Consider the following 27,886-nt stretch of genomic DNA (forward strand, 5'->3'; position numbering starts at 1 on the left):
CTCTATCCTATTTTTCCTCTTTATTATCTTTATCTCTCTCCTTATATCCTTTGCCTTATTATCAAGGGTTTTGCTCCTGACCACTACTTCTCCTTATCTGGCCTATCTTTTCTAGGTCAGCCCCTTTTCATAATGTACTGCCCTTCTGCATTTCTATAAGGATACTTTTCTATACTCTGCTTATCTTCCCCTCCTTATCTTCCCCTTATCTTCTCTCCATTTTAATCAATAAGTGTCTCTGGGCCTTCCATTCACTTTCTGCACCAGAATTTGCTTCTGGCTATCCCAGACTGGTTTCCTTTTTATCTAAGTAAAACAAATCTTTCTTGCCAACATTCTAAGTTGTCTTAGGTTGGAAAATTATTTCATCTCATCTTTTATTTTCTTCATTCTAACACTCCAGAATTCTGAGGAATTGTTTTATAGTTGCTTAAAGGTGATTTTGAGAGAGATCAACTAATGGCTTGACTTATTTTTTCTATCATTGTTCCAGGAAGACAATAAGATTCTTTTTTTTTAAATAAGGAAAGTCTTTTGATTGAGTTGTGATAAGGTCATTATAACATTTTTTTCAATTGAAAGAAAATATTTAAGGAAGGACTAATCAAAACTGAAATTGGACTTCTGACCAAGATGGCAGAGAGAAGACAGACACTGATCTAAGTGCTCCTGGTCCCCTCTCAAAAATAACGTGAAAGAAACCTCTGAATATAAATTTGATCGACAAAACCCAGAAAGAGAAGCTAGAAGAAGAACCCCTAGCAACAATGTGTGTCTAAGGGGGACTGTGGGTGAACCAGGAGGGGAGACCAGAGCATCAGTGCATGGGCAGCAGCTTGGGGAAGACAGAGAATGAGTCTTAGTCACAGAGATTTTGGTGAGTGGTGAGTACAAGTATTTACTTTAGCAGCAGAATCTTTGGCCAGGGGCAGAAGAGTAACAGGAGGGTGAGTTCCAGCACAGAGATTTTTGTGGTACACCTAGAAAATGACCAGCTGGTCAAAAGACCTGAATTGGATACTTTTTGCAGCACATTCTCCCCAGAAGGAATAGTAAATGCCAACCCCCCAATTTAGGCTCAGGTAGGGGCAACAGAGTTCACTCAGTTGAAAGGGAGATTAACTGATTATAGAATTGGAACCATTTGTTCCTTAAACATTTGGCAGAATTCACTTGTGAATCCCTCAGGCTCTGGAGATTTTTTCTTCCGGAATTCAGTGATGGCTGGCTGAATTTCTTTGTCTGAGATAGGGTTGTTTAGGTATTTAATCTCCTCTTCATTTAACCTGGGCACCTTATATTTTTGTAAATATTCATCTATTTAATTTAGATTATCAAATTTATTGGCATAGAGTTGGGCAAAATAATTTCAAATTATTACTTTTATTTCCTTCTATTTGGCAGTGAGTTCACCTTTTTCATTTATGATACTAGCAATTTGATTTTCTTCTTTCCTTTTTTTAATCAAATTGACAAGAGGTTTATCAATTTTATTGTTTTTTCATAAAACCAAATTTTGGTTTTATTTATTAATTCAATAGTTATTTTACTGTTGATTTTATTAATTTCTTCTTTAATTTTCAGTATTTCTAATTTGCTATTTAATTGAGGGTTTTTAATTTGTTCTTTCTCTAATTTTTTCTTGCATGTTTAGTTCATTGATTTCCTCTTTCTTTAATTTATTCATGAAAGCATTTAAAGATATCATATATCCCCTGAAAGCCACTTTGAGTGAATCCCATACGCTTTGGTATGTTGTTTCATTATTATCATTATGTAGGATAAAATGGTTAATTCTTTCTACAATTTGTTTTTTCGGCCCCCTCATTCTTTAAAATGAGGTTGCTCAGTTTCCAATTGGTTCTGGGTCTATATCTCCTTGGCCCAATATTGCATATAACTTTTATTTCATTTTTATCTGAGAAAGATGTATTCACTATTTTTGCCTTTCTGCAGTTGATCATTAGGTTTTTATGTCCCAGTACATGGTCAATTTTTGTATAAGTTCCATGTACTGCAGAGAAAAAGGTATATTCCCTTCTAAGCCCATTCAATTTCCTCCATAAGTCTACCATAACTAGTTTTCCTAAAAACTATTTACCTCCTTAAATTCTTTCTTGTTTATTTTATGATTCAATTTATCTAGATCTGAGAGTGGGATGTTGAGGTCTCCCACTAGTGGAGTTTTGCTGTCTATATCTTTCTGTAGTTCTTTCAGCTTCTCTTTGGATGCTATCCCATTGGGTGCATATATATTCAGTATTGAAATAATTTTATTGTCTATGGTACCTTTGAGGAGGTTCCTTTTCTCTTTTAACGCTATCTATTTTTGCAGCTGCATTGTCTGAGATAAGGATTGCCACCTCTGCTTTTTTCACTTCAGCTGAAGCAAAATATATTTTGCTCCAACCTTTTAACTTTACTCTATATGTATCTCTCTGTTTAAAATGAGTTTCTTATAAGCGGCATATTGTAGGATTTTGTTTTTTTAATCCACTCTGCTATTCACTTACATTTTAAGGGAGAGTTCATCCCATTCACATTCAAATTTATGATTACTAATTCTTTATTGCCCTCCATGCTATTTTCCCTCTGTTTGTATTTTCCTCCTTTGCCCCCTCTTTATCCATATTCCCCAGTATTTTGATTCTGAATACCACCCCTTCACTGTGTTTGCCGTCCTCTATCACCACTCCCCTTTCTTTCCCCTTTCCCCTTTCCCTTTTTCCTTTTTCCCTTCCCTTCCTTTTTGTTAGTTTCCCTTTTGCCCCCCTTCCCCGACCTTTCTCTATGCCCTCCCCTTTTCCCCTTTTGTTACTTGAAAGGTTAGATGTCTTTTAAGTTAACTGAGTATGTCCAAGTTGACTTCAAGCTAAGTCTGATGAGTAGAAGATTCAGATGTTTCTCATCTTCTCCCTTCTTCCCTTCTTCCCCTCTATTACCACCGGTATTTTGTACCTCTTAGTTTAATGAGATTTACCCCTTTCAAACCCCTCCTCCAGTCTCCTCCCTGTCCTCCTTTTTAAGGAGGTAGTGTTTTGAAAATCATTCTGAGTCATAGAAAATTCTGAGTATCTGTCATTTCTACATAAGTATCAAATAGTCTCATTTTAAAAAATGAGTGGATGAAATAAAAAAATTATAGAAAGAATTAATTATTTTGTCTCAGTTAATGACACTAATGAAACAACATACCAAAATCTATGGGATTCATTCAAAGCAGCTGTCAGGGGATATATTACATCTTTAATTGTTTACGTGAATAAAGTAGAGAAAGAGAAAATCAATGAACTAAATAAGCAAGTAAAAAAATAGAGAAAGCACAAATTAAAATCTCCCAATTAAATACCAAATTAGAAATTTTAAAAATTAAAGGAGAAATTGATAAAATTGAAAACTAGAACACTATTGAAATAATAAATAAAACCAAGGTCTGGTTTTGTGAAAAAACCAATAAAATTGAAAAACCTCTGGTCAATTTGATTAAAAAAAGAAGAAAACAAAATTGATAGTATCATAAGTTAAAAAGGTGAACTCACCATCAATGAGGAGAAAATTAAGGTAATCTTTCAGAATTATTTTGCCCAACTCTGTGCCAATACATTTGACAATCAAAGTGAAATGGATGAATATTTACAAGAATATAAATTGCCCAGATTAAATGAAGAGGAGATTAAAAACCTAAATAACCCTATCATAAAAAAGAAATTAAGCAAGGCAATATTGAACTCCCTTAGAAAAAAATCTCTGGGATCAAATGGATTCACAAGCGAATGGTATCAAACATTAAAGGAACAATTGGCTCCTAATCTATATAAACTCTTTGAAAAAAATAGGTGAAATGGAACTCTGCCTAACTCTTTCTATGACACCCATATGGTGCTGATACCAAAACCAGGCAGAGTTAAAACAGAGAAAGAAAATTATAGACCTATCTCCCTGATGAATATAGATGAAAAAAATCTTAAATAAAATCTTAGCAAAAGGAATACATCTACTTATCACTAGGACAGGATATTATAACCATGTAGAATTTGTCTTAGGAATGCAGGGTTGGTCCAATAATAGGAAAACTGTTAATATAATTTATTATATAAACAACAAACATATCAGAAATTATATAATTTTTTCAATAGATGCTGAAAAAGCTGTTGTCAAAATACAGTACTCATTCCTACTAAAAACACTACAGAGTGTAGGAATGAATGACCTGTTCCTTAGAATAATAAGCAGTATCTATCTGAAACCATCAAAAAGCATTTTATGCAACAGAGATAGGTTAGAGGCATTCCCAATAAGATCAAGGGTGAAACAACGATGCACATTATCACCAGAACTATTCAATATCATTTTAGAAATTTTAGCTTCAGCAGTAAGAGAAGAAAAATAAATTGAATGAATTAGAATTGGGAATGAAGAGACAAAACTCTCATTCTTTGCAGATGACATGATGGTAATCTACCTAGAGAATCCCAATAAATCATCCAAAAAACTACTGGAAACAATTAGGAATTTTAGCAAAGTTGCAGGATATAAAACAGCAGGAAGAGATAGAAAGCGAAATCCCTTTCAAAGTAACCTCAGATAATATAAAATACCTGGGAGTCTATTTGCCAAAGCAGACTCAGAAAGTTTGAAAACAATTACAAAACACTTCTCATACAAATAATATCAGATTTAAATGACTGGGCAAATATCAACTGCTCATGGATAGGCTGGATTAATATAATAAATAATGGAAATTCTACCATAATTGAACTACCTGTTTGGTTCCCTACCTATCAAAATTCCAAAAAAATTACTTTAATGAATAGAAAAGGTGGAAGTAAATTCATATGGAGAAATTAAAAAGTCAAGAATTTCCAGGGATTCAATGAAAAAAAGAGTGCAAAAAAGGTGACTTAGTTCTACCTGATCTAAAATTATATTATAAAGCATCAGTCATTAAAACTGTCTGGTATTGGCAAAGAAATAGAGTGGTGGACCAGTGAAATAGGCTAGGTGAAATAGCAGGAAACCATTATAGCAATTTGTTTTTTTGATAAACCCAAAGACTCCAGCTATTTGGATAAAAACTTTCTCTTTTCGATAAAAACTGCTGGGAAAATTGGAAGTTGGTATGGAAGAAATTTAGATTATTTCAACACCTCACACCCTATACCAAGATAAGATACAAATGGATACAGGATTTAGACATAAAAAACAATACTCTAAACAAACTAGAAGATCAAGGACTAGTTTACCTGTTTGATCTATGGAAAGGGAGGCAGTTTATTACTAAGGAAGAGATGGAGAACATCACTAAAAACAAACTAGATGATTTTGATTACAATAAATTTAAAAGCTTTTGCACAGACAAAAGCATTTTAAGGAAGATCAAAGGAAATGCTTAATTTGGAAACAATCTTTACAACTAATATTTCAAACAAAGGACTCATTTCTGAAACATACAGTGAACTGAGTGATTTTTAAAAAAAAAAGTCATTCCCCAGTTGACAAATTTTCAAAGGGTATGCAAAGGCAATTTACAGTTGAGAAGATCAAAGCAATCCATAATCATATGAAAAATTGCTCTAAATCATTACTTATTAGAGAAATGCCAACTAAAGCATCTCTGAGGTGCCAACTCACACCTCTCAGACTGACCAATATGACAAGAAAGGACAGTGATCATTGTAGGAAGAGTTGTGGGAAATCTGGCACATTACTACATTCATTTTTGGTGGAGCTGTGAACTTGTCCAACCTTTCTGGAGAGCAGTCTGGAACTATGTCCAAAAGGCAAGAAAAATGTACATACTCTTTTATCCAGCAATACCAGTACTGGGCCTATACCCTGAAGAGATGATGAAAAATGGTAAAAACATCACTTGTACAAAAATATTCATAGCAACCCTGTTTTCACTGGCAAAGTATTGGAAATCAAGTAAATGTCCTTCAATTGGAGAATGGCTTAGCAAACTGTGGTATATGTATGTCATGGAACACAATTGTTCTTTTAGAAACCAGGAGGGATGGGAATTCAGGGAAGCCTGGAGGGATCTGCATAAAGTGATGCTGAGTGAGATGAGCAGAACCAGAAAAACATTGTACATCCTAACGGAAATATGGAAGTGATGATCAACTTTGATGGACTTGCTCATTCCATCAGTGCAACAATGAAGGACTATTTGGCACTGTCTGTGAGGGAGAATACCATCTGTAAACAGAGAATGAACTGAGGAATTTGATCAAACACCAAGGACTAATACCTTTAATTTAGGAAAAAACCTGATATATCATTGTCTGATTTTTCTATCTCTTTTAATTGTTTCTGCCTGAGGTATATGATTTCTCTCTCATCACATTCAATGTATTAATGTATACCAATGGAATCAATGCAAACACTGGCCTTCTGTGGGGGTGGTTGGTTGAGGGAAGTAAGATTAGGGGGAAAACTGTAAAACTCAAAACAAATAAAATCTTTTTGAAAAACTGATTTCTTTGCTTTAGGCAATTTTGGTGCTTCCTTTTTCAAACTGTTAGCTCTATTGTTTATGATTATCCTGCATTGCTTTCATTTCTTTCCTCATTTTTTTTCTTCTCTCTCTTTTACTTAATTTCTAAAATCCTTTCTCCTGCTCTTTTTTTAATCTTTTTTTTGCAAGACAAATGGAGTTAAGTGGCTTGCCCAAGGCCACACAGCTAAGTAATTATAAAGTGTCTGAGATCGGATTTGAACCCAGGTACTCCTGACTCCAAGGCCGGAGCTCTATCCACTACACCACCTAGCCACCCCTCTCCTGCTCTTTCAAAAGGACTTTTTCCCCTTGATATCAAGTCAGATTCTCATTTAGGGCTTCATAGTGGTGGGATTCAAATAAATTAACAACTATTTCTCTGACCCGATGAACATTTTATGTATACAAAAGTATATACCGAAATTTAGTTTAATATTTCATGCATTTAATACTCAAATAAGAACAATAAAAGAGCTAAATAAAATTAGATTATGCTATATTACTCACATTAAATAAATGTATGCTTATAGGGTGAAAGCAGCCATGTGACCACAACAGTTAATGTTGAAATATATGCAGAAACAAAAACATTTTGGAGCAAATGATAGGTGAGACTAGTGAAGAATACAGTATCAATATAAACTTATTGATGCCTCTGCTACCACTATTATGACAACTACTACTACTATTTCTTTTTCTACTACTCCTACTATTACTACCAATATCAACACCACCACCTCAACCACCATTGCCATCACTACCACTATCAACACTACTATCACTATAATCATTATCACTACTACCACCACTACTACCACTACTACTACCACTACCACCACCACTATTACTACTACTACTATTACTACTACTACTACTACTACTACTACTACTACTACTACTACTACTACTACTACTACTTCCACAGTCACTATCATTACATTTCTGGGTGTGATAAGCTTTCCCACAATTAATATTAGTTTATAATTACTTTATTCCAAAACAATTAGAGAATACAATTTTAACTGGCATATTTCAGAAAGATACTATTTTTCCATACTGGTATATTATAGATGTATAATTAAAATATTTTTGTGTGATTCTATTTCTGTCTCTGTCTCTTTCTCTGTCTCTGTGTCTCTCTGTCTTTCTGTCTCTCCCTCTCCCTTTCTCTTTCTCCCTCCCTCCCTCCCCCTTTCATTATCCTTTTCTCTCCAAACATTTCCAAGTATTTATATAAATGTAACTGTATTTTTTGGTTTATTTAGCTGTACTTTGCTAAGAACACATACCATTGAAAAGGGGAAAGTAAAATTAAAGGAAATTCAGGTTAGAAAATAGAAATCCATTACCTTGAGAAATGAAAGGTATACTGGGAACAGAGTAGAAATTATCTGTGTTCAAGACATGAAGAAAATGGATGCCATAGTTAGCCAAGGAGTCATAAAAAATCTCCTCTGTCTGCTGCAGTTGGGATTGCTTAAGGTGAAATATTCCATCATTTTTAAGAGTCTAAATTAGAATTTGGTCATAAAGCAAAAAGAAAACAGAAGTCAGTGACTGTTAGAGTAAATTTTCCAAGTCTATTTTTCTTGTAGATAAGTGAGTTTCATTGCTTTATGTCAGATTGTCAAAGGGGCTTGCCAAGACTCTATATGAAAATATAAAATGATGATTGGACACATCTTAAATTAACTTACTAAACTTACCATTTTTTTCTTTTATTTTAGAGAAATATTTTTTGGGTTTCCTCTTTAGCATTTAAAATAAATCTGCCATTTAGGCAAATAAAATGATTCAAAATTTCCAAATTCTTCCTTATTTCTTGAACACAATTAAGTTCACTTACTGTTTATTTAAAGTTGAGACAAAGTTTTCTTAAAAAGAGGAAATATCATAGGATTTCAGCACAGTATCTATATTAAATATGGAAATGTTTCCTACCATAAAAATTCATTTTTAAAATAATGTTTTATTCATGCTCTTTTTATTCCAACATCGACATCATTGGCACTTTCAAATTACTCTATTCTACCATGCCCCTTTTCCTATGTCTCTCTGTTTCTCCTATTTTTCTGTCTCTGTTCACCTGTTGGTCTTTCCTCATAAATACAAGTTGAATAAAATAAGACAATATATTTCATATACTTCAAAATGTTTGCCTCATTCATGATTTCTCTACCAAAATCTAGTAGTTATGTTTCATTATCTCTTCTGAGGTGATGATTGGTTACTTAATTTATTAGAATTTTTAAGTCTTTAAGTATTTTTTTTTTAGGTTTTTGCAAGGCAAATGGGGTTAAGTGGCTTGCCCAAGGCCACACAGCTAGGTAATTATTAAGTGTCTGAGACCGGATTTGAACCCAAGTACTCCTGACTCCAAGGCCACTGCTTTATCCACTATGCCACCTAGCTGCCCCCACTATGCCACCTAGCCACCCCAAGTCTTTAAGTATTGTAGTAAAAACAGAACTTTTTGTTGAGTACTTCCATGATCTTATGTCCCATCTTTACCCTACTTTCTCCATAAGTAAAGTGAGATTATTTGAAGTAGAGAGGCTACAAAATTCCTTACAATTCTAAATCTAAGGATTCAGTGATCCAAGGAAAGAAATAGAAGCATGCTAAATTCTATTTTCATTTCCCTATTAATTTTTTGAAGAATAAAATAGGTGATTAAGTTTGCATAGCTATAAAATATAGATATTAAGTTTCATAATGCTTAAAATAAGAAAGAAATATGAGCTATATTTTTATTACCAAAAAGTCATTTTTAATATTGGCATTAATTAAATTTACTGCCCCAAGTCATTAAATATAATATACAATAATATTCTTAGGGCCATGTCTCTTGGATGATGAAATCTTTATATACCAACCAAACATTCCTTGTTTCATGTCCTTCATTAATTAAGAAGATCAAAGTGACATCACTATTTTTGAGTCAAATTACAGCATGTCCTACTGTGGCTGATCAGACTAATATGAGCTCAGAATGCTCTACCACAATTTGGGCATAAATATTCCATGTGAACACCTGGGTGGATACTCTTAACTTACATATGGCACATTTTCTTGGAGTTGCTTCAATTCTGCCTTCCTCATAGAACATAACCCCCTCTCTGATGAGGGCACTCCATGTTGGGTGGTCCTGTGCCAGTGTCTCCCATGCTGTACAGTTAATTCTAAAGTTATTCAATGAGACCTTCAGGGTATCTGAGTCTTACTTCTTCTGACCTCCTTGTGAGTGCTTGCCCTGTGGGAGTTCTCCATAAAATAGTTTTTGGCAACATGCCCAGCCCATTGTAATTGCACTCTCTGTAGTAATATTGGAGAGTCAGGCAGTTTAACTCTAGAAAGGGCCTCAGTGTCTGGGATCTTCATCCAGGTGATCTTCAGAATCTTCCTAAGCCAATTTAAATGGAAGTGATTCAGTTTCCTGACACGGTACTGGTAGACTATTTAAGGTTTCACAGGTTTACACCAATGAGGTCAGCACAATGGCTCTATAGACTTTCAGTTTCGTAGTTAGTCTGATATCTCTTCTCTCCCACACTTTTGGAGTCTCCCAAATACTAGCTCTGGCAATATATGTGTCAACCTCATTGTCAATGCGTACCTCCCTGTGAAGAACACTGCCAAGGTAAATGAAATTGTCCACAGTCCTCAAAACTTCTCCATTTGCTGTGATTGATGGTCCGACATTTGGATGGTGGGTGCTGGCTGATGGAGCACATGGATTTTCTTGGTGTTAATTGTTAGACCAAAATGAACACAAAAAGCAGAGAATCAATCCATACTTTCTTGCATCTCGGCATCAGAAGCTGCATTGACTGCACAATAATCTGCTAACATAAGAGCCTGCACCAACACTGGCTCCACTTTGATCTTGGCTTGTAGCCTTTTAAAGTAGAAAAATTTACTACCAGTGTGGTAGCTGACCTTGAAGCCTTGTTCATCTTCATTGAATGAAGACATTTGATAACATGGCTGCAAACATCATGCTAAAAAGTATAGGAGGAAGGACACATCCTTGTTAAAATCCATAGGTGACTGGGAAATCTAGAGATCATCATCCACTATACAGAACCTGGGCATGCATGCCATAATGAAATTGATATCAGAGAGAAAAGACACTCAGTCTTTAGGAAAATACAGACATATACATATGTATATGTATATTCTTGATGAACTTCTGCCACTAAAAGCTCCATATAATAATAATAATAATTCTTCATTTTCTCCAAATGTATTGAATATTATTTCTTTGTTAAAGGAGGTGTTTCAAGGGAATAGATTGTGGCCTTACAATTATATAACTTTATATGGGTTTAAGATCCTGGCCTAATACTGAGTAGCATTGTTATTTTAGATACAGTTCACTTAGGCTTCATTTTCATCAACTGTAAAATGATGATATTGGACAAGATGATCTCAGAGGATTTTTTTCCTGCTGTGATATTACATGTAAAATTTCCCAGGCCATGAATTTATCTTCAAAATTTTGAAAGATAAGACCAGGATGCAGAAATGGAAGAAATCATGAGAATATAATCAGATTTAGAAAAAAGAAAACAATTGTAGAATTTAAAGGCCATTATAAGCTTGAATAAAATGTAAATAATATGAATCAGAAGACAGTCTCAGGAGAAAGACCCCAGAAGGAAGAAAGAACTAAGGAAAGAAAAGGCAGGAGCTTGCTTGACCTCTCCCCACTCCTCCTAAGACCATTAAATGATGTGCTAAAATAAATTCTGAAACAGCAGTACCCAAAACGAAGTAGGGTGAAATGATTTTCCAGGTAAAAACAATTTAGAAGTTTGACAAAATAGACATATCACACACACACACACACACACACACACACACAAACACACACACAGACATATATATATATATATATATGTATACTTTTGTAATGGAGAGGAAAAGGGGGAAATAAGATGAGAAGTTAATGAACTTTAGTGTCTTCAGAACTGGCTCAAAGAGAAATGACATTGCATACTCAATTGGGCGTAGAAATTTATTTTATCCTATGGGAAAGTGGAAGGGGTAAGGGAAAAGAGAAGGCAATGGCATGAAAGAAGAGAGGGCAGATTGGAGAGGGTATAGTAAGAAGCAAAATACGTTTGAGAAGGAGAGGGAAAAATGTGAAAAAATTGAAGTTTTTCTGATAAAGTACTCATTTCTCAAACTTATAAAGGAGTCATATGAAAATATTTAGGACAGTACAGATTGGAGAAATACAAATAAAAAAAAACAATTTTGAGGTGCCACTTCATACTCATTAGATGGCTTAATAGGATAGAAAAGGAATTTGATGAAGTTGGAGAAGATTTGGGAAAAAATGAGGTAGTACTGTACTGTTGGAGAATCTGTGAATTGATTCAACCATTCTGTCGAACAATTTGGAATTTTGTTGAAAGGACTATTCCATATATTCCCTTTAAGTTGGTAATAACACAACTAGGGTGATATCCCAAAATTGATTTAAAAAAAGAAAAGGGCTCACATGTGCATAAATAGTTATAAAAGCTCTTTCTGGTGCCAAAGACTAGGAAATTTAGGGGATTCTCATCAATTGAAATTGGCTGATCAAATGATGTTATGCAATAATATTGGAATAATTTTCTGCCATAAGAAAGGAAGAGCAAGTAGCTCTCAGAAAAGCCTAGAAAGACTTCCACATGCAAAGTGAAATGTATGGTATTGAAAGTAAATGAAATATCAGATGATCAATTGTGAATAACTCAACTGTTCTCAGCAAAATATGACCCCAAGACAACCCAGAAGGTCTTATGACAAAAAATAATGTCCATTCCTAGAGAAAGAACTGATGTTTCCTGAATACAGATTGAAATATACTTTTTTAAATTTATTTTTAAGGTTTACTTTTGGGAAGATCTATTTTTTCTTTCACAAAATTTCTATTATGGTAAAACTGTGAATGGTTACAAATGAATAAACAATGTCAAATTGTTGTCTTTTCACTAGGGTGTGGGTAGAAATGGAGGAAGTGAGAGAATTTGGAACTCCAAGTTTCAAAATGAATGTTGAAATTATTTTTGCAAATAACTAGGCAAACATAAAATACTAAAATGGTTTTAAAAAAGAAAAAAACTTGCTGAAGCCATTCTTAACGTATCAGTCTTATGAAAAAGAGGGAATAAAATCATTTTAAGACATCTAATATTAGAGTATAAAAATAGGAAAAATGATGATGATGATGAATTACTTATTTAATTTATGTAATTCTACAATGGTAAAGTGACTATTAACATTTGACCAATGTATAGTCTAGTTTCTGTTCTGGAAGAGAGAATGGAAAAGTTCAAGGTTAGAAATGGAAGGGACATAGAAAATAAGCTTGAAGCTAAAATACATATTAAGATATGAAGTGGGAAAAGATCATTCTTTCTTTTACTCAGGGATGAAATGTAGACAAGTGATTTGGAGTAAAAATAAGTACTAATAAAAAATTTTAGAACATCAGAAATTCAGGTATTCCCCCCCCTAAAATTGAAGAAGCTAGATATTCTGAGATAAAAGTAGGTTTCTAACCTTGAATAAGTGAGACATCAAATTCTATCAGTAGAGAGATTATCCTATAAGGTTAACCTGAACCAGGGAAAAGTGCATGTCTTTGGTTGCTCCCTTCTAATAGGTACCTAATTGTGTATCTGTCAAGTAGATGACAACAGAGAGGCTGGCTGTCTTTTCTGAATATCAATTATAAGACAAAGGATTTTCTAAAATAAGTTAAAATTCAAGTATTATTCCCTTTTTGTGATCCATGATAACAATATTTCTAACTAAATCTATATATTATTTCCAAAGATTATGAAATAATGAAGAAGGAATTGAAGAAAAGGGGGCCTTATTTCATCACTTCTATCTATCAGTAAAATGGATATAGGGAAAAAAGTTAAAGATGAAGTTAAAGAATGGGAGTTGGATTTCTTCACCACGATTTAAAATATTGAAATACAAAGTTTCTAGTGATATAGCAAAAGTGAATAAGAGTAGAAGAAGAAATGTGATCAAAAGATTTTTTTGAGGTGAGTTAAAATTCACATCTGAGTAATAAAACCCATAAACTCAAAGACCTGTATATAAAGAACCACAGGAAACAGGAAAGATAAAATGCACTAATGCCAAGAGTCAAACATAACCTTATTATCATAAATAAGTTTAATTAGAATGAAATTTATGAGTGAAAGATATATACTGTCACAAACATGTATATGCATGTCCATATAAATGTGTAAATATGTAAGTATATATACAAATGTACATTTTTATTTATTTATTAGATGGTAAGCTCCTCAAGGGCAGTATAGTTTTTTTTGTTTCATTTTATATCCTTACGATTTAATACAGTGCCTGTTACATGAAAGGATCTTAACAAATTGTTCTAAAAGGCATAGTTAACTGATTAGGCTTCCTGGTTCAAATTGAAGCTCTTCTCAATCTATTCTCCATCCTACTTCCTTGCTAACTAATCTCATTTACTCCTTTTATACAGTTACTAAACTTTTAGATGATAAGTTTTACAAAGGTGATGGCATAACTGATTACAGTGAAGAATTACAATAAGACCCATTATCCATATGGAATCAAGAATGGAGCAATGATTCAATTCAACCAGAACTTGGTCTACGTGTGCTTTTATGTGTGCACACATGTGCATTGTGTATATTTTACACAATAACATATATGTGTGCATATGTATATACTCATATATATGTACTGAATAGTTTTGCATTCATACATATTTATGCCATGTATTATATGCCCATGTAGATCTGTCTATATATCTGTGTATAAATAAATTTATATACACATTTATATGAGTGTAAAAGTGTTTGAGATATGTGAACATGTTTTCATATAAATGTCTGTTTTTGTGTGTTGTTCACACATGTGTGTATTAGAGTTGACAAATTTTATCTTCCTGAGAGTGAACAAAAAATGAAAGGGTTGGATAGGCATCCTTAGAGTCCCTCTCAATTTAAGAAGTATGATCTTTTTATTTTCATTCTACTTTTAAGTACATTAGAAGACTTGTAACTTGGGTTTATCCTTATTATACGACAGCATTAGAGGAATAGCTAAGAGCTTTGATTTGCATTCAGAGGACCTGAATTCATCCTTATTTTATCATTAAACATGACTTTGAATTTAACCTTTCTGAGCATCACTCTTCTCACCAGTAAAATGAAGGTTCATTCTGGTTCAAAATCTATGATCCTTTAATCTTACAGTGTAGGTTAAATTTTATTTTTAATATTTACTATATAGATAAATTTCAGTAAGTCATGCAAACTCTTTGAACCACAATTTCCTCATCTGGAAAATAAGAATAGTATTTGCCAGATATACTTAACAAGAATCTTGCACAAAGAAACTTCGAAGCAGTCCAGAAAGGTGCTTTGTAATGTTGAAATATATGATTCTTCCTTTGTTAAAATCATATTTATAAGTAACACACACACAGACATATATATATTTCCATGTATATGAATGATGCTCTCTCAAGCTAAAGGACCAAAAGACTTCTATTAAAGCAAGAGGCAAAGTGATAAATTTGATAGCAGAATGAAATCTTGGGGTTTAATAAAATAGAACATATAGAAAAGATTAAGCTGCCTATGAGTTTCTCAGGATTTAAAGAAGTTCTCCCCATTTTGAGAAACTGAAAGGGAAGTAAGACAGAGGGCAGACTTCTGTGGTGATTGATCTTACATTAGAGATTAACTTAATTTTTAAATTTTACCAGTTAAAACATACAGATCATCAGTTTTATGGAAGATAAAGCATACACACACACACACACAAACACACACAAACTTGTTAATACTAAAGACACACATTATTCCTGTGGATGTGCTGTGAAACATAAGTTATATTAATGAAAGTGAATAATGTATATTAATCAACTTGACTGGGCAAATTACAGATGTATGTCAAATCAAAGAAAATAAATTATAAATTAATTTTTCAGTATTTCAAGACTGAGATAGAATTTAAAATATCTATGAACTGGCAAGTTTCTCGAATTCATTTGCCAGGTGATTTATTTGCAATTGTTTCCCCATGTTTCAATATTCAATTACTTGGTATTTTTAAAAAAACAAACACAAAAATGAAACAATACCTTGATCTGTTGTTTGGATGCCCCTTTGAGTAAATGGGCATAAGAAGCCTTCCTTCTCCCCCTTATTGAAAATAGATTTCTACTTTCCATAAAATAGATTTATCCATCATGTGATCAAGGTTTTTCTGAAAGGAGACCTGAGTTTAATCATAACAGTTGTTAGTTTCTGCCTGGCCTTTATTTATTGAGTTATCTAAATTTGGGAAGAATTAATTATAGTCTATATCCAAACATCTGTATGGACACAAGGATCTTTTAACTTTTAGCCTTTTAACATTAGTTAATGTGAAAATAAGGAAATTACAACCGCTATACTATATACAGAAATTCCATCATCAAAGCAGAATTTTCTACTTATTGAGGATAAAGTACTAAAGTTACATATTGGTTATTTGGAGGAATTCCTAATTCAAAATCAAAGGAACTAAAATAACAAGTATTTTATATACCTGGAAATTTTTATCAGAAATAAAATGTTCTAATAAATATGCATATCAAAAATAAAGGGAATAAAGGAAAGGAAATTTTTCTCTTATGTTATTAAAACATTCAAAATATTTGAAAGAAGTTTTAAATTCTCAGTCCTTCATTCCATATAGACACTACAGTGCAGAAGTCCACAAATGTAGCCCCAAGAAAAATTGTTAAATTCAGTGTAAAACAACTTAGTTTTAAAGTTATGATAGTTTTTCCTAAAAATTACCAGTTCAGGTAAAATAAATTCTAGCTTCTTTTATGCTGCAATGATTGTTTATTCCTACTGTAAAAGTGCATTTTCTGACTTTACTAAGGGAAATCCAGACCTGGGTAACTTCTATTTTTTTTAGGGTTGAATTTATATTCATCATCATTGTCCTTTTACATATTCAGTTCTTTCCTGAATATCTGAAGGTTGAAGGAGTCTGGAGTGAATTTGTGACCCTCTGAATTTATGCCATCTCTAGGAAGAAGCATCATATTTAATAGGAGGAGAATCAGAGAATCAGAGAAATCTTGGATCATTTTTCCCCACAAGAAAGCCATTTCTCTAACAGAGTCAGATTTCCATTGCTTCTCCAGTTCATTTTACAGATGAGAAAACTGAGACAAACATAAATGACTTGACCAGTGTTACAACTAGTAAGTATTGAAGGCTAATTTGAACTCATGAAGAAGAATCTTGCAGATTTCAGACTCAGTGATCTATTTACTGCACCATTTACATGCCTTTATATAGTCCAGCATATCCTGGCAAAGGGCAATTGGGAAGCACATTGGATATAGCGTTAGACCTGGAGTCAGGAAGAGTTCAAATTTGTTCTTATACACTTATGACATGTTTGACCCTGGGCAAAAACAAATCACTATTTAGCTCAGTTTCCCCATATGTAAAAATGATCTGCAGAAGAAAATGGCAAACCACTCTAACATCTTTGCCACTAAAATCCTAAAAGGGGTCACAGAGAGCTGGGCAAGACTGAAAAATAACTAAGCATGAGCAAACCCTGGCAGACCTTTGCCATGCAACCACATATTAACTAGTCAAATATAAACAGTAAATGCCACTCAAACAGGCTGGCAAGCAACTCAAGTACTTGATAATCTGTAATGTTATAAATATGATTATATACAAATAAAATTTAAGAACATATATGAGAAAATCCTCTAAAGAAGAACCCAAGACTTACTTTTTAATGTGAACAAGAAGGCTTAATTAAATGATGTAATATCAGTTTTGATTGAACATTAATGTGATTGTTATGAAGCAGAAAATCTTAATTCTTTAAAATAACAATGCATTTAAATATTTATTAATCAATTCATCTGACTTAGAATATTATGGTTCTGTTATTTGTTTGGAACAGTCAGTTAGTGTCTGAGGCAATATTTGACCTCAGAAAGAAGAATCAACATGACTACAAGTCTTCATTTTATCTAAGGTTCCACCAGTACACCTATACATATTTATAGAGTATCAGTATGCATATAAAATGTTTCATATATATTCAATTGTCTATACTTGCATATGTTTCTATACTTTATTATTTCTGATATTATTGTTTTAGGAAAATGTAACCCTTTCAGCATATGTCAGGAAATCTTGAACAAAAATTCTGTGAATTATTTTACTCAATGTAAATTCTTCGTAAATGTTAAGTAATAGTTTGACAGTAAAACATAATATGCAATTGATCACCTACTTCCATTAGATCATTTCTTTGTAGAGGAAATTATAAAACTTGAGAAAAGAAGAATAATTTACTGCCAGTTACACCAAGTTTAACAGGATTTGAGCCCAACTTGAAAGGCTGAGGTCATTGTACAGAAGGATTTGTTTCAATAGAGGAGGGGAAGGAATTTTCCCAGAAGGAAAGGGCCAGGAGTGAGAGAAGGGATGAATGCAAAAAGAAGCAAGGAGCTAAATTGAATTAGAATTGAAGAAGAGTGCAGGTGACCCAGTTAGATCAGAGTAGGTCAGTGAAGGTCAAGCTAATATGTGGAGAGTTCTGAGAAAAGTATATGGAAGATTTTAATAAAGCTGCTTTGTTGGAAGTAGAGTCTAAGAAAATACTATTAGTTATATTTAAACTTTGTAAAGTCTGTTCCAGAAGTGACAGTGGAATATTAAGAGTTATTTAAATAATGTTAGAAGTCCTTTCTCCTCAATTCCAACAGAATATTAATGTATTTTGAACTTAAAAGAAAACATGTATCTTCAAGAGGCAAGGCATTTTTCTAATGTTTAAAGACACCTTTAGTCATATTATAGGGGAATCTTCAGATGTGTAATTAAAAGATTCAATGTACTTTGGGTTTAATTATGAATTAATTAACCATGAAAGGGATACAAAGTATATTTTTTTCTTTGGGTTTTTTTGCAAGGCAATGGGGTTAAGTGGCTTGCCCAAGGCCACACACCTAGGTAATAATTATTAAGTGTCTGAGGCTGGATTTGAAGTCAGGTACTCCTGACTCCAGGGCCGGTGCTCTATTCACTGAACAACCTAGCCGCCCCCAAACTATATTTTTAAATGTCCCTTCATATAGGAGAAAATGATACTGTTTTGAGGTGGGGGGTGGGGTGGGGGGCTAAGGGTCAAAACATCTCTGAGGAATTGGACTATAAAGTACACTACAAAAACAGGCAGAAAATCAAAGCAATATAAAGCATAAAATGATAAACAAGCAAAATCTGTAGATTTTTGTCAAATCTTTGGAACAACTAGAGTCACAGACAATGTAAATGAAGTAAAATTTTCATGTATGGTACTTGGAAAAAAGTTATGGAAACAAAAAAATTGAGAAAAAGTAAAAAGATGAGAATTGTGAATAGGAATCATATTGGTCCTCAATTAAAAAAAACAGAATCATAGTGATTTATAGGACCAAAAAGAAGTTCCCCCTTGTCAAAGAGGTTTTATAAACATAAATGACAAAAATGAAATTATCCATGAAAAGGTCTTTTCCTGAAATATTATTCCCTTTTGAAATAAAAACAAAAATTTTGTGATCTGTACACACACACGAAATACTTGTGTGTTTTCTTTTTATTGTATTTATTGAAAAGATGGTCAAAATGGCAATCAAAAAGAAGAAGCACAATGATATGTGTATGTTAAGGAGATTCCATTAGGAGAAAATGACCAATTGGGGCAAAATAGCAAAATGTGTATTTAAATTAGTATCTTTTTTATGAATTAAATAATTATCAATAAATCTCTCAATATTTAAATTTGACAAGAAGCATTTTTTTTAAAAAAGAGAATATTGACTTTGAATCTAGATACTAAATATAGTTATTTGACATTGAACAAGTTGCTTAGTCACCTTGAACCAATGTTTATAGATTGATTGATCTTCTGTTACAGGAGACACTATGAGCAAACATAAGGTATTGGACAAGAGATACTAAATCACTTTGTCTATAAAATACTAGGAAATTTAGTGATCAGGAAAGATTTCATTTGTGATGTGGCATTTGAATAGTTTTCAAAGAAGCTTGGGATTCTAAGAAGTAAAGTTAAAAGTGGGGATACATTTTTTGCATAGGAGAAAGCTAAGGCAAAGGCATAGAGATGGTGATATAATATGATGTACAAGATGGGAACATAGCCAGTTTCACTAGATCTTTGAGTATGGATGGGAAAATACTCTGTCTGGAAAGTATATTGAAATCATATTAGGGATAGATTTGGCTTTAAAAGTTAAACAGGAGTTTGTATTTGCTCCTAGCAGCAGTATTAAAAGCCTGGAATCTTCAGAGTAAACTATTGACATGTCTGATTAAAATTCTCTCTCTCTCTCTCTCTCTCTCTCTCTCTCTCTCTCTCACACACACACACACACACACACACACACACAAACACACACACACACACACACGCACACACACAACACACACACACACACACACACACACACTGACACATCTTTGAAATTCTTGCAGCAAACCAAGTTAGAAGCAGTATGATCTTGAAATAGGGAGATGACCATGTCTGTTATTTACTCAATAAGGATTTACTAAACTCTTTGTAAGTGCTATGCAATATATTTAGCACTTGGAATAAAAAGAGGAGGAAGAAACAGTACTTGCTTTCAATTCTAATAGGTAGATAGAAGGCAAATAAGTATGTGAATAATATAGGTAGGATGTTCCAAAACTCAGTGCAGTTTTAAACCATTAAGTCTTAATAGCTAGAGAAACATGTGTGCATATTTTTGTGATGTATGTATGTGAATTTAGTTTACATTCATATTTACATTTAATATATATGTTATAAAAATACAATGCTATTTGTAGAAAATGCAATATTTTATTTTACGTTGGATTGGTATCTTGTGTTGCTATAATGTTACAAATTATTGTTATATCATTTCATGTAATATATTAGTTATATACTTTATCATGTATATTGTGATATATTATATCATATTTACAATATATTTCAAGTTATTTTGGACTTGCATATAAATATATTTATATATGTAAAATAAACATGTTTGAAAGCATGCATATTCACATGAGTGTTTATGTGTATGAATTCACATATGTGAAGAGTGTATGTGTATACACTCATGTTTCTATAAGCATATGTGTAAGTATGTATGTGCATGTACATTGTGTTTACAGATGTTTTATAACTATTCATCTATTTATCTGTCTGGTTTTTTATTGTATTACCTTCCTTTTGAATACATGATATGTAGATGGAAGAGAATGTATTGTTTCTATTAGAGTTATCCCTGAGTCAGAAAATATGAAGTTACTTTCTCTGGTGTACTAAAATGCAATATCCATACAGTTAGTCCTATTAATTTTTCTTTATTTTTTCAATGTAGAGAACAAAATTCATTCTTATTTAAGGCTTAGATATTTCAAGTTGGAAAAAAGAATAAAAAATATGGAGAAATTGGGGTGGCTACATAGTGTAGTGGATAGAGCACCAGCCCTGGAGTCAGGAGTACCTGAGTTCAAATCCAGCCTCAGACACTTAATAACTACCTAGCTGTATGGCTTTGGGCAAGTCACTTACCCCATTTGCCTTGCAAAAGTCTAAAAAAAATATAGAGAAATAAATGGCAGATAACAAAACGGAATCATAGTCATAAAAGAAGGAAAAACTCATGAAAAGTTTATACTTTTTCCATGAAACCTCCTCCCCATCCCCAACTCCAGGACTGTATTCTCCAAAAGGTGTGTCTTTGTTGCAGAGAGGCTCATGGTCTTAGTATGGACTACACTTCTTATCTATGGCCAGGTCGGATCTTCTCTGACTCAATGCTACATGATCTCAACTCTTCAAATTACATTTATTGCCACTCAAACTAAATCTGAAAAACAGAACTCTTCCATAAAGACCACAATGTGACATGCAATGACCCTTTCAGGGTGTGCAAAAAAATTTTATGATCTCCTGGTCCCATTGCAAAGGACAAAACAAAGAAACTAAAACTGAGAAATAGTAACTGTAACTTTATATCTCAACCCCAGATAAAATGTAATAGCCATATACCTGAGTAGCCCAAATGAGCAACTTAAATTTTGGTAGGCCTCTATTCTTCATTATCAATTCTCCAGTATATTTTCTTAACCTATATAATCAAAATGTTATATATAACATTTATTTGTTTATAACATTTGCCCTGTTGGTCTAGAGACAAGATAAATCATCCCCTTTCCAAACTTAAAGTCAAGTTTAGATTGGTAGAAATGGTATTTCATATAATCATATTCCATTGAAACACACTAGATAGTATATCCTAATAGATCACTAAAAATTACTTATTTCCAAAAATGAAAAAGAATGAACATACTTAATAACTTGCTCTCACCCTCCCACTCACCAATAAATGGGGGAAAATATGATCTTATGGAGGTTAAAGTAAGTCTTCTCTCCAATTTTCCTTTCATCAAAAAGCAGCAGGATCTCATGTTCCTTTGACTTTTTGCTCTTACAGAATTAGTTATTTAAGATATAATGATCCAAAAAACTACTGGAAACAATTAGCAATTTAAGCAAAGTTGCAGGATATAAGATAAATGCTCATAGATGCTCAATTTTGCTGTATGACTAGCACAATACAGCAAGAAGAGCTAGAAAGAGAAATCCCATTTAAAGTAACCTCAGACAATATAAAACACCTGGGAGTCTATTTGCCAAGGAAGACTAAGAAATTTTTTGAAAACAATTATAAAAACACTTCCCACACAAATTAAATCAGATTTAAATAACTTGGAAAATATCAACTGCTCATGGTTAGGTAGAGCTAATATAATAAAAATTGACAATTCTACCAAAACTAAACTAACCTGTTTAGTGCCATCCCAATCAAAATTCCAAAAAGTTACTCTAATGAGTTAGAAAAGGTGGTAAGTAAATTCATATGGAGAAATAAAACTCAAGAATTTCCAGGAATTTGATGAAAAAAAGTGGAAAAGAAGGGGTTTTAACCCTACCACATCTAAAATTATATTATAAAGCATCAGTCATCAAAACTGTCTTGTATTGGCTAAGAATTAGAGTGGTGGACCAATGGAATAGCCTAGGTGCAATAGCAGGAAACAATTACAGTAATCTGCTTTTTGATAAACCCGAAGAGTCCAGCTATTGGGATAAAAACTTTATCTTTGATAAAAACTGCTGGTAAAATTTGCAGTTAGTATTGAAGAAACTTGGATTAGACCAACACCTCACACTCTACCAAGATAAGATCCAAACTGATACAGAATATAGACATAAAAACAATGCTATAAGTAAATTAGAAGATCGAGGACTAGTTTACCTGCCAGATCTATGGGAAAGGAAGAAGTTTATGATCAAAGAAGAGATGGAGAACATCACCAAAAACCAACTAGATGATTTCGCTTACATTAAATTAAAAAGCTTTTGCACAGATAAACCACTCTAATCAAGATCAAAAGAAATGTAGTAACTGAAACAATCTTTACAACTAATGTTTCTGACAAAGGACTAATTTCTAAAATATACACAGAGCTGAGTCATATTTTTTAAAAAGCCATTCCCCAGTTGACAAATGGTCAAAGTATATGCATAGGCAATTTACAGATGAGGAGATCAAAGCAGACCATAGTCATATGAAAAAATTGCTCTAAATCATTACTTATTAGAGAAATGAAAATTAAAGCTTCCCTGATGTACCACCTCATACCTTTCAGACTGGCCAATATGACCATAAATGATAATGATCATTCTTGGAAGGGTTGTAGGAAATCTTGGACACTATTATATTGTTGGTGGAGCTGTGAACTCATCCAACTTTTCTGGAGATAAATTTGAAACTATGCCCAAAGGGCAACAAAAATGTGCATACCCACTCATCAAGCAATACCACTACTGGGTCTATACTCTGAAGAGATGATGGAAAAGGATAAAAACATCACTTGTACAAAAATATTCATTGCAGCCCTGTTTGTTGTGGCAAGGAATCAGAAATCAAGTAAATGTCCTTCAATTGGAGAATGGCTTAGCAAACTGTGGTATGCATAAGTCATGGAACACTATTGTTCTATTAGAAACCAGGAGCAATTGAATTTAGGGAAGCCTGGAGGGATTTGCATGAACTGATGCTGAGTGCAGAACCAAAAAAATGCTGTACACCCTAACAGCAACATAGGGGTGATGGGGGTGATGATCAACCTTGATGGACTTGTTCATTTCATCAGTGCAACAACCAGGGACAATTTGGGGCTTCCTCAATGGAGAATTACCACCTATATCCAGATTAAGAACTGTGGAGTTGGATCAAAGTTCAAGGACTATATTCCCTTTAATTTAGAAAAAAAACTGATATCTTATTGTCTGATCTTGTTATCTCTTATAATTTATGTTTCTTCCTTAAGGATATGATTTCTCTCTCATCACACTCAATTTTGATCAATGTACAACATGGAAACAATGTAAAGACTGACAAATTGCGTTCTGTGGGGGGGGTGGGGGAGGGATATAAGATTGTGGGGGAATTATAAAACTCACAATAAATAAAATCTCTAATTTAAAACAAAAGATTTACCTAACTGTGTGGCCTTGGGCAAGCCACTTAACCCCATTACCTTGCAAAAAAAAAAGATATAATGAGAGAAGTTTGTCTCCTGAGTGCTTCTTCCTTGCTGCCTCTGGACTTGTTGACTGTTGCCACCACTTCCCCCAAGGAAGGGGTGATATTGCAGGTGTCAGTGCTCCCTGCCTGCAGGTGATTTATACTTGAATGTACAACAGGCCCTGTACTAAAGATGGGAACTAGCAAGGTTTATAATGTCAAAATTTTCTTTTAGGAAAAAAGGTAACTTCCACAAAGTGCACCAACTGGGTAGGGTCTTCATTTAGTGATTCTGTTGGGAACATAGACATCTCTTCTGCTCTTACAACTGAATTTCTGATAGTAAATAATTTTCATTAAAAAAGAAAAGTTCTGTCTTCCACAGTAGAACATAACAATTTTCTAGCTAGAAAAAAAGGGAAAATCATCTTCCTCAAAACAGAGCAGTGCTGAAGCAAATTTAAAGGAAAATTGTCTGAAAATGAACCATGCATAGATAAATGCAAACCAGAAATTCTTGCTGTGCATAATAAGTAACCTTAAGAACATGAAACTTGATTAAAAAAAAAGCTAGTGCTTTTGAGCAACCAAAATTGGGTGGATCTATGCTAATAATCACAGGTCCTCGTAAATGTGGAAAAACAGCAACTGTATAAAAACTTGTGACTGTATATGTCAAATACTAGTTAAGAATCCCAGTATTGAAGTGTAGGCACGAATTAATCCTGTGTTTTTAAGACTCCAGGAAACATGATATGAATGATGGGTTTAATCATGAATGAAATTTCCACATGGTTCCTAGTCAGTCTGAGATGACAATTTTTCAAGAGTTTCTGTTGAGACCAAATATAACAAACTAAAGATGCTTGATGATTGAACATGTAAGACGATTATTTTGGTTGAGGATTCCTAATCAATTTTATCAAAATCCAATTACTTTACATGAAATACTATGGAGATTTGTGCATCTGAGATGTCCAGATTTGTGATGTCCTCTTGTATTTATAATCTCTGATATTCTCTGTGGAGACTTACTGAAATTCAGAGATTACTGTTCCTCAAGGAAATTCAAGAAGAGTGCTCTATATTTAAACATTAGTTTCAACCTTATGGCACCAACAATAATGATGGAACTTTTTAGTAGGATAGAAACACTAGAAGTTAAATATGGGTGGAGAAAAAATTTGTTTTCCCTAACAGATCATTTTTAGCGTGATTTCATAAAGGATAGTCTAGTGATAAAAATGCAAGAAATAATCACCATGCTCTTCTTTTAATGATAACTCAAGAAAGACCAATTTTTAGTCAAGGAAAAAAAGAATGTCTTCATTAAAATTACTTTTTTGTTGTTGAGAGCAAATCAGAGAAAGATACTTGATGGCATTTTAGAAAACCAAGAAGTCGAAATAATTGATGGCAAAGATGCTCTCTCATTCTTTTCAGATAATATATTGTAAATGGATAACTCTAATGGAATTGGAATTTCCTTGATTACCTCTTCTTTGTCAGAGTTGGCAGGTAAACATTACTGTGGAAATTGTAGAAAAGTCACATAAGCCTAGAGAATTATTTAACTTAGAACTTCATCAAAAACTATGTAGATTTCTACAATGAAATAGAGGATCCTGTAAACGTCAACAAGTACTGCTGATACCTTCTTGTGGTGACCAGAATTCAAGAACGTACTGCATTCAGGGAGTTTAGTTCATCTGTATCTATAAGAGAAGTCATCGTTCTAACCAAGGAAGACATTTTGATTATTGCCATAGAGGAGGAGCAAGTTTTTGACCCATGCACAAATTTCATAGGATTTTGCTAAATTAAAAAGAAACAAAAAATTACCTGGAAGCTAAGATACTTTTTTTTTTTTTTTGCAGATTCTGCTTACTTCTTTTATGACCTCAAACATAGTTGTTACCATACCTCTGGTAACTAATCCAATGAGAATTCAAATTCAAATTGCTGTTATTTATGATGTTGGAAGACATCCTCTGATGAGACTTTTTTGGAAGACTGAAAATAGAAGTTCTGTCTGATAAGGATTCTGGAATGATAGAGTCAACCAGTTATGATGAAGCTAATTTGATGAAGCACAACCTACAAAGATATCTATGCACATGTACAAAAATCAAAACATTTTAGAGACTGATGAGGAAATATCCTTATTTTTTCTTTCAAGTCAGATTAATGGAAAACCAGTCACAGACTCCTCTTCATGGAAGGAGAGATGACAATAGAGGAATTTGACAGTGATGAAATTTAGCCAAATAATATACCTGGTCAGATGTTTTTGTATTCATTTTAATTTTATTCTGTGATTATTGCAATGTTAAAAGTCCTTATGTATGGTGTATTCTTGCAAATTGTGCATAGTATAGTTAAAGGAGTAATGATAAAACAATCAAAAGACAGACAAGTATTCTTATGGAAAAGTTATTAAATTTTTGGAAAAAGGCAGTTATACCTTGTAAGTTATTTTAAAAATTTAACACCAATATTTATTTGGTTCTATAGGTGGTATCCAGTAGAAAGATCAATTTCCTGTGGAAACTATGGCAAATATTAAAATGTCAATTAATACATAATTTGGGAATAGTGTACATATAAATTATATAAATAGTTCACTTGTAAACTATTCAAGATGCAAATAAACTAAGAATCTTGTTTTAATTTTTTATTCTATTATCTGTTCATATTTTTACAAAATATTTAAAATATGAAAGCCTATGATGATTCTTTTTCAAAAAATATGCAAACATCTAATTAAATGGATCAGTGCTCGCTTCAGCAGCACATATACTAATCAAATGGATCAATATTTTTAAACAAAAATTTTAAATGCCTTTTATTTCATCAATAAAAAAGAATGAGAAAAATGGAAAGAAAATGCACTAGGCTTCAGAAAGACAATTATAATTTTATGTCAAATATTGACATCATATATGAAATTAAGAAGTTTTCTTAATCTGGCTTGAAAGAGCAAAACCAAAAATATTTTATTAGTGTTTTTCATTCATTCTATTCTACAGGAGTCACAAAACATAAAAATCAAATTGTATGAAAATTGACAGCTTGGGAAGCATGGAAGGAATTATTGAATCTGATGCTCAGTGAAGGGTGCAGAATCAAAAGAACAATGTATATATTAACAACAACATTGTGAGATGATCACCCTGATGGAGCTGCTCTCAGTAGTTCAGAGAACTAGGACATCATATTATGCTGCCCACATCTAGAGGAAGAAAAAGAAAAAGAAAACAAAAACAAAAACAAAATCCTTCAGAAGCTAAGAAACATTACATTCATTTTAAAAATACCTCTTAGGTATTACTTTCCCTTAATCTTAATTCCTCATACCAAAAATGGCTAACCTGAAAACATGTTTAACACAATTGTGTAAATACAATATTAACCTGACTATTTGCCACTAAAGGGAGGGGATTGGAAAGAGAAGGTGGAAGGAAATTTTATAATTTAGAAATATACTTAGACATATGGATGAATATTAAAAAAATATTTCATAACGTGTACTTAGAAAAGTAAAATATGAATTAAAAAATTGGCAGCTCAATAGAAATGTTCACAAACAAGAGAGAATCAAGTGCCCATATTTGAATATAATAATAGCTGTCATTTAAATACTTAATGAATTGAATATACCTTTTCAAGGAAATACTACAGTGATTATTAGTTTT

The 27,886-nt window shown here is 32.9% G+C and overlaps 1 pseudogene; it reads left to right on the forward strand.

Annotated features, from left to right (window-relative positions):
* The first annotated feature begins 21,257 nt into the window (after positions 1 to 21,257).
* On the forward strand, positions 21,258 to 26,422 carry LOC141489465 (cell cycle checkpoint protein RAD17 pseudogene; annotated as a pseudogene).
* Positions 26,423 to 27,886: the final 1,464 nt, after the last annotated feature.

Source organism: Macrotis lagotis, chromosome 5, assembly GCF_037893015.1.
Source record: "Macrotis lagotis isolate mMagLag1 chromosome 5, bilby.v1.9.chrom.fasta, whole genome shotgun sequence".
Classification (NCBI taxonomy): Eukaryota; Metazoa; Chordata; class Mammalia; order Peramelemorphia; family Peramelidae; genus Macrotis; species Macrotis lagotis.